Source organism: Populus alba, chromosome 5 (assembly GCF_005239225.2).
Source record: "Populus alba chromosome 5, ASM523922v2, whole genome shotgun sequence".
NCBI lineage: Eukaryota > Viridiplantae > Streptophyta > Magnoliopsida > Malpighiales > Salicaceae > Populus > Populus alba.
The window spans coordinates 14,495,515-14,502,742 of record NC_133288.1 but is presented as its reverse complement, the minus strand read 5'-3'; the positions used below and the strand labels follow the sequence as shown (position 1 = coordinate 14,502,742).

The following is a 7,228-nucleotide window of genomic DNA, read 5'->3' as shown; positions in this document are numbered from 1 at the left end:
TGAAGCAATGGATGACTCAACAAAATCGTTGGGTCGAGTTAACACCTACTACTTTATTTTTGTTCAAAGAGTATATATAGCTCTTCCTTATAGTATAACTAAAACAACTGGGGCTTCTTTTTTGTTTTTTTTTTTTTTTTTTATAGCTCTTCCTTATAGATTGTACTATTTCGTTATATTGCAATCTTCAGTAAGAAAAAACAGTATAGATTGATCCCTTAAGTTTTTTACATTTATTTGGTCCTTCTAATTTTAGATGTTTACATTTTAGTTTTAAATCTTTATTTTCATTGTATTTCACTCCCTGCATATCAATTGATGACAGAGACGGCCACAAAAAAAAAAAAAAAAAAAAAAGAATGAGTAGAGAGAAGAATTTTGAATGGTTATATATATATAAAGTCAATCTTGGTGTCAATATCAGAAAAATTTGACCGAGCGCATAAATATTTTTTTATTTTATTTTTGAAATGATTAAAAGGTTTTTTAAGACAAAAATAAATTTATTAGGGTTTATATAATATTTTAAATAAAAATAGATTGAAATTTTGGTCAGAACTCTGCTTCATTGGTCCCTTAAACCGACTGAAAAATGCACAAGTAGATCTTTATGTTGTCTGTGAACTTATCTTGAATAAAACAGAAATCCATGCGCATAGGCTTGACTTTGTAAGCCTAGATGTACTTGGGTTTCTGTTTTTTTTAGATTAGGTGTATGAGCTAGATCTTCTAAGCCCAACAACGTGTCTAAGATATTCTTTAAAAATGCCCCTCATTTTTTTTTCATTTTTTAATTAATTTCTTTATTTTAAAATTAATTTATTTTTAAATAAAATTATTAAAATGATATTTCAAAAGTTATCCAATTATGCTATAATTTTTAAATACAATTGTTGCTTTTTTATGGTAATATTGGAGATTGTTTTATGAGTAATTATATATAAAAACTAATTTATATAACTTTTGTCAAATCTTGTTCATGATTATTCAATAAAAATAAAATATCTATTTTATTATCCTTTATTGTAATATTTTTATGTAATAATTTCAAATTAATCATTACTTTATTTTTTTTATACAATCATGTAAAAATTATCTAGTCATGATTTGTTTTGTTTTTTATTATAACTTTCTTTTCATATCATGATAAGTTTTATTTAAAAAGCATGCTCTTGATAAATAAAAACAAACAACATGTTTACATAAAAAAAAAATACATGAATACAAATATAATTTTTACTTGAGAATTTAAATAATTGAAATCCTTACACATATTTATTTTAATTTATGAAAAAAATAAAAAAAAATAGATTTTTAACATAGACTTGCAGCATCGTGTTGAAATAATGAGTTGATTTAAAAGTCTTTTACCTGTGATCACTTTTTCTTTTTTCAGTTCCAAATTTGTATGTTTTTGGCTGCCAAGTGGTCAAAATTGAAGAGTTCATTAACAAAACCTAATAGTACTTGGAAAAATATTGTTCATAAAGATTTAATGGTATTGTTTATGTAATGAGAGTTTTTTCATTCCCTCCAAAAATTAATAAACTGTCTTAATGAAGTCTTTTCATAAGGTATATAAATAAATCTTTCTATATTTTAAAAAATATAATAGAATGACTAAAATACCTTTAAAAATTAAAAAAAAAAATGGAATCTAGATGCTTTTTTATATTTTTATACTAGTTTTTATTATTATTATTATTATTATTATTATTAGGTTGGTTGAAGGGCAATTTGGTATTTTAAAAAATAGAAAATATAATTAAAAACCAAAAGTGGTTGGCACATGTAATGTATGCGCCAATGTGTGAGAGACACTTACACTTTTTAGGCAGCGTCTCCTGGTAACCAAAAATTCCATTTCATCGTGTTGGTGGGATCTTCTCGACACCTTTTTCCTGGTGGGGGTGCGAGTGGTGGTGGTAGTGGCAGTGGGATGGTTATCTTCAACTATATTTTTTTTTTCCATTTTTTAGCTCTTCTTTTCTTGAAATTCGCCTCAACTATTTAAAATTTCAAAATTATCCTCTTATTTATTAAGATTTTAACTTTGATCCTTATTATTTTGACTTCAAATTTTTGTTGTTTTTTTTTTGTAAAAATTGATTTGTTTTCAATCTCAATTTATGATATGGTTTTTTTTTTAATTTGGTCCTCATTTCTTTATTGTTTTTTTGAGTTTTTATGTTAAATTGATTTTTTTTTTAATTTCACCATTCAATAAAAAATTTATACTTGCCCTCTTATTTATTTTTTATTTTTTTTTATCCTCATTTATTTTAATTGTTATTTTTTTGTATTGGATCCTTTTGTTCATAAAGATTTAATGGTATTGTTTATGTATGAGAGTTTTATCATTCCCTCCAAAAATTATTGCACTGTCTTAATGAAGTCGTTTCATAAGGTATATAAATAAATCTCTCTATATTTTAAAAAATATAATAGAATAATTAAAATACCTTTAAAAATTAAAAAAATTGAAATCTAGAAGCTTTTTTATATTTTTATACTAGTTTTTTTTTGTTGATTGAAAAACAATTTGATATTTTTAAAAATATAAAATATAATTAAAAACTAAAAGTGGTTGTTGGCACATGTAACGTATGTGTCAATGTGTAAGAGGTGCCTGCACTTTTCAGGCAGCGCCTCCTAGTAACCAAAAGTTTCATTTCATCGTGTTGATGGGATTATCATGACACCTTCTTCTTGGTAGGGTGGTGAGTGGTGGTGGCAGCTGGATGGTTGTCTTTAACTATGCTTTTTTTTTTCCCCTATCTTTTTTCTTTTCTTTACTCGAAATTCACGTTAGCTATTTAAAATTTCAAAGTTGTTCTCTTATTTATTAAGATTTTAACTTTGATCTTTATTATTTTAACTTCAAATTTCTGTTGTGTCTTTTTCGTAAAATTTGATTTGTTTTCAATCTTATTCTTCAATCTCAATTTATGATATGCTTTTTTTTTTTTCAATTTGGTCCTTATTTCTTTATTGTTTTTTTGAGTTTTTTTGTTAAATTGATTTTTCTTTTAATTTCACCCTTCAATAAAAAAATTATATTTTCCCTCTAATTTATTTTTCATTTCAATTTTGATTTTTATTATTTTAATTGTTATTTTTTTTTTATATTAGATCCTTTTATATAATTGATTTGCTTTTTAATTTTATCTTTCAATATTTGATTGATTGATAATTGAGTTTCATGGTTTTTCTAGATAAAATGCTTCAAATTTAATGACTCAAGTCACGAGTTTAAAACGTTAATGTTGGTTAACATATATTTTTTCACTTAATTTCTTTTTAGTTGTCATCATTCGATGTTGATTTTTTTTTTTTAATGAACTTTGTTTTTTTCTATTGGGTTATCCCAATCTGATGACTAGGGTTGCAGGTTTAGCAGGTTAATCTAGGCAGACTCAGTCCTTATTACACATGTTATAGATTTGTAATGCTAACTTGGGTTGACTCGAGCTATTTTTTGTTAAATTTTTTAACTTAATTTTGTCATTTCATATTTAATTGGATAATAATTGAGCTACATTGTTTTTTTTAAATACTTTTTTATCGACTTATTGTAATCCTTTTATTTTGTTTATTTTTTATTGTTGTTTTTTATTTAACTAATTAAATTAAAATCAATTTAATTGATATAGTCGGATGAACATAAAGTTTTCTTCATTCTTTTAAACTTGTTAGTAATACTTAAATATCAATTTTTACATGAGAAAAAATAATTCAGCCCGCAGCAAAACTCGGGCACACATCTAGTAAATTACCTTTGCACTCGTCATAACGTAAAAGCAGATGGCGACAGCAAAAGAAATGTGTATCTTATGTAATGCCGTGAAGAATGGTTGTGGCCAAATTACAGCACAAGCATTCCACAAAGACTTTTACCAAGTCATTGCCTGTTTCTTATTCTTCCGATTGATTTCCAAAAAACCCAGCGAAGCACAGAAGATTATAGACTCGGGTTCGCGTTCCTCTTCTGAAGGCGAAAACATGCAGTGGCTAGGGTCTTTGCTGGCATTTCAAAGGCATCTGTTGCAACTTCCATGACTCGTATCTTTGGTTATGAGTTCGTTTCGATGACTGGTGCTCAAATTCCCATGGAAAGCATTTAGAATTGCGAAAGTGGAGAAGTCATTTTAAGATCAATATCAGTGATTACTTTGTGGAAAATGTCTGCAAAGGGTGTCATTAGCTATCACAAGAAACAAAATGAAAATAGCATCACGATGGGGAGTTTAAGACATTTTTCTCCAGCAATTAAACATATAATTTTCAGTCTCCCAGTAAAGTAAAGTACACTCTCAGTTTTCCCAACCAACTTTCAACCCTTTACCGTGGAATCCGAGATCCATTTCATTAGTTGAAGTCCAAAATATTCCAGCCGCGCAGCAATATTAGAGTCTCTTATGATGTTCTGCTAGTGAAGCATACACATATGTATAGGTGTTGACCTCAAAATCATGTTGTGTGGGCAAGACTTTTGTCAACCACCCGTATATATATGTACGCGTAGCACCTTACCTAGCTGGGAAGCACCATCGAAATGAAGAAACTTCCTAGTGTAGATTAACATGATTGAGATTGCAACTAATTCCGTCTATGCTTACCGGTACGATTACAGTGGAGACTCTAATGATTTTATTTTGTTGGTGTTGTAAAGAACAGTCTCGAACTTGGGAGGCTGTTTGAAGAGTGGAAGATTTGTAGGCATGTCAATAGAGACGACCGTCATGAGGATAATGATGACTTGGTAGGCTATCAACACCATTCACCCATGGAATTGAGCCCTAATTTCTGTCTTTTCAATTGGTATCATCATCCTTGTTTCGCACATGGACCATAATATTGGTCACCAAATTTGGATGGTATGATGACGATGATGATATAGATATGGGCATCTATTTTCACTCCACATCTCACAATCTTTTCTGGGTTCCAATATTCCATTCATTGAACTTATCACCAGTATTTACATCTATGAACTGTTCTTTTTGGGAACAAGATTCCCACAAGAAAACAAAACCATAACGATCTCTACACTGTGTACATGTAGCATTGCAGATAAGCATCATCAATCCATATTCTTGCTTATTATTTTGAGAGGAATTAATAGTGATGAATCATGATCATCAACTTGAAACCTCGTCTAAGAGCTTATACCTTCTCACCTTATTTCTAAACACTTGTTTTGTGAACCCATTGTTTGACATCTCCTCCGATCTTGTCCTTCTAAGCTTCTCCTCCAGCTTGCCATTTGTGATTAGTCTCCTTCGGGTTGATGGTGATCTCTCTGGCGACCTTTGTTTCTTGATGGGGCTATTGATTTGCAACCGCAAAGTTCCTCTATGGTTCTTTGATGGGCCTGCTTGATTGTCACCCTTCTTTTTCTTGTTGTTCCTGCTGTCATCTCCGCTGTTATTTTTATTTGATGATGAAGAATTTGAAGAATTCTGTGATTTTTCTTTGGTTTCATGGCTCAGGCACCAATTGCAGACTTGGTAAGACTCTGCTTTTGGATACAGGTTGCTACAATACCTGTGGGAAATTAGGCAAGGAGCTCGATTTGAGAATCCCCAGATTGATAAATCTTGATCTTGACAAATAAATAAAATTCAGGAAAGAGCTTGAAGGTTTTTTATTTGATTTTATTACAAGGGTACCTGTGTTGAGATCTGAATTGGCAGACTTTGCACTGGAAAAGCTCATGAGGAAGACCAAAGTCGCCACACATGCAACATTCAGGGCTTGATTGCGATGACGAAGTGCCTCCTTTGCTTGCTGTCATACTTGTGGAGGGAATTAATTAGAGGCGATGGGCTAGGCAGAAGTGCCACAAAACACCACAGGCGTCAAACATGAGTGAGGAGGGGAGGGTCTTTTATTGGACACGTTAATATCTGGATTATCTTTTTAAGGTGTCGTCCCGTGTTTGAAAAGTAATGTATTAATTTCACATCCCTCCCTTGGAAAGATATGATTATTGAGGTTGCGGGCTGATAACAACATTCTCTTTCCAGCAGTTTATTATTGATGCCCTTTTTTTTTTTTTCAAAATTCTTTTTTTCAAAATAAGATAAGAGATGGCAGACGATCCAATTCTCACGCTGTGAGGACCTACAGGAGCTGGTCAGCAGAAAGGGAGGCCGAGAAAAGAAATAAATCAATTGTGCTCGTCTTAATTCCACACGTCAAGAAAGCACTCGTTCTTTCGCTCTAGTCATCGGACACACGCGAAGAAGTTGATTTTGGAGTTAAGATTGGCACCGGTGTGCTTCCTTCCAAGATCTTACGTTCAAGTTCCTTACTTGCATGTATAACAATAAAAATTCGAGGAGAAGCGAAATTAATTGGCGATCTTGAATTGCGAAGCCACATGCTCAATGCTTGCGATGCAAAGGGCCACCGACCCTGCACATGAAGGGTATCTTGTTGATGTTCTTACATCAAATCCTAGGCAAATTCTTTCATTTTGAGATCAAGTCATCTCATGAGACGCCACCAAATGGTTACTTGCACACTAGCTAAACGACCCATTCTCTCCTATTCTAGCTTGTAATAAAATTTTTTTATTATTATTAATGTGAATATTTGAGTTAATTTGTATATATTTTGATTAATTTTACGAGTTTTAAAATTACTAATTATATAAATTTTTAATAATCTAATATTTATAAAATTTGAATTAACCATTTTAAAAATAAATTTAAAATTTGAATAATTAAATTTTATTATTTAAAATTTGTAATAAGATTTTTCTTTTCTCGGTTAGTGTGTGAGACCCACACGGAGCTCAAAAGCCAAGGCTCCAAGTCCAAAGTTTTCCCCTTTTTATACGCCTCTTTGCTGAGTTGAAAGAAAACAGGGACCCTTGAGACTCTCCTGGAATCACTAATCAGGTTGAATCCTTTTTACACCAATTAATTTTAAGCACCAACGGCAAGAGATTCTTAATGCGTGCCCACAAGAAAACCACAATGAACAAACATGAAAGCATCACCAAAACTCAAAATAAGATTGTTCTCTTCGCAATTTACATACGACCCCTCCCTGGTCCCCTCTAATATATTGTAATGTCAACGTTTTGTTTGAGGCAAGGCCACATGTTCAGCTGGTGCTTCGCCATTTTCGGGGAAGAAGGTAACATCTAGACTTCTGTTAATTAATTATAGAATAAACTAAAACTATCTTGTCACAGGATACTATTTATTTTAATAAT

At 31.0% G+C, this 7,228-nt stretch overlaps 1 non-coding gene across 1 annotated transcript; it reads right to left on the bottom strand.

The window, feature by feature from the left end:
- Window positions 1-4,936: 4,936 nt before the first annotated feature.
- LOC118036706 (uncharacterized) lies at window positions 4,937-6,510 on the bottom strand. Its single transcript, XR_012169811.1, has 2 exons — window positions 5,673-6,510; window positions 4,937-5,547 (listed from the first exon to the last, which is right to left on the bottom strand). It is a non-coding gene; the product is annotated as an uncharacterized protein (transcript).
- Between the last annotated feature and the right edge of the window lie 718 nt (window positions 6,511-7,228).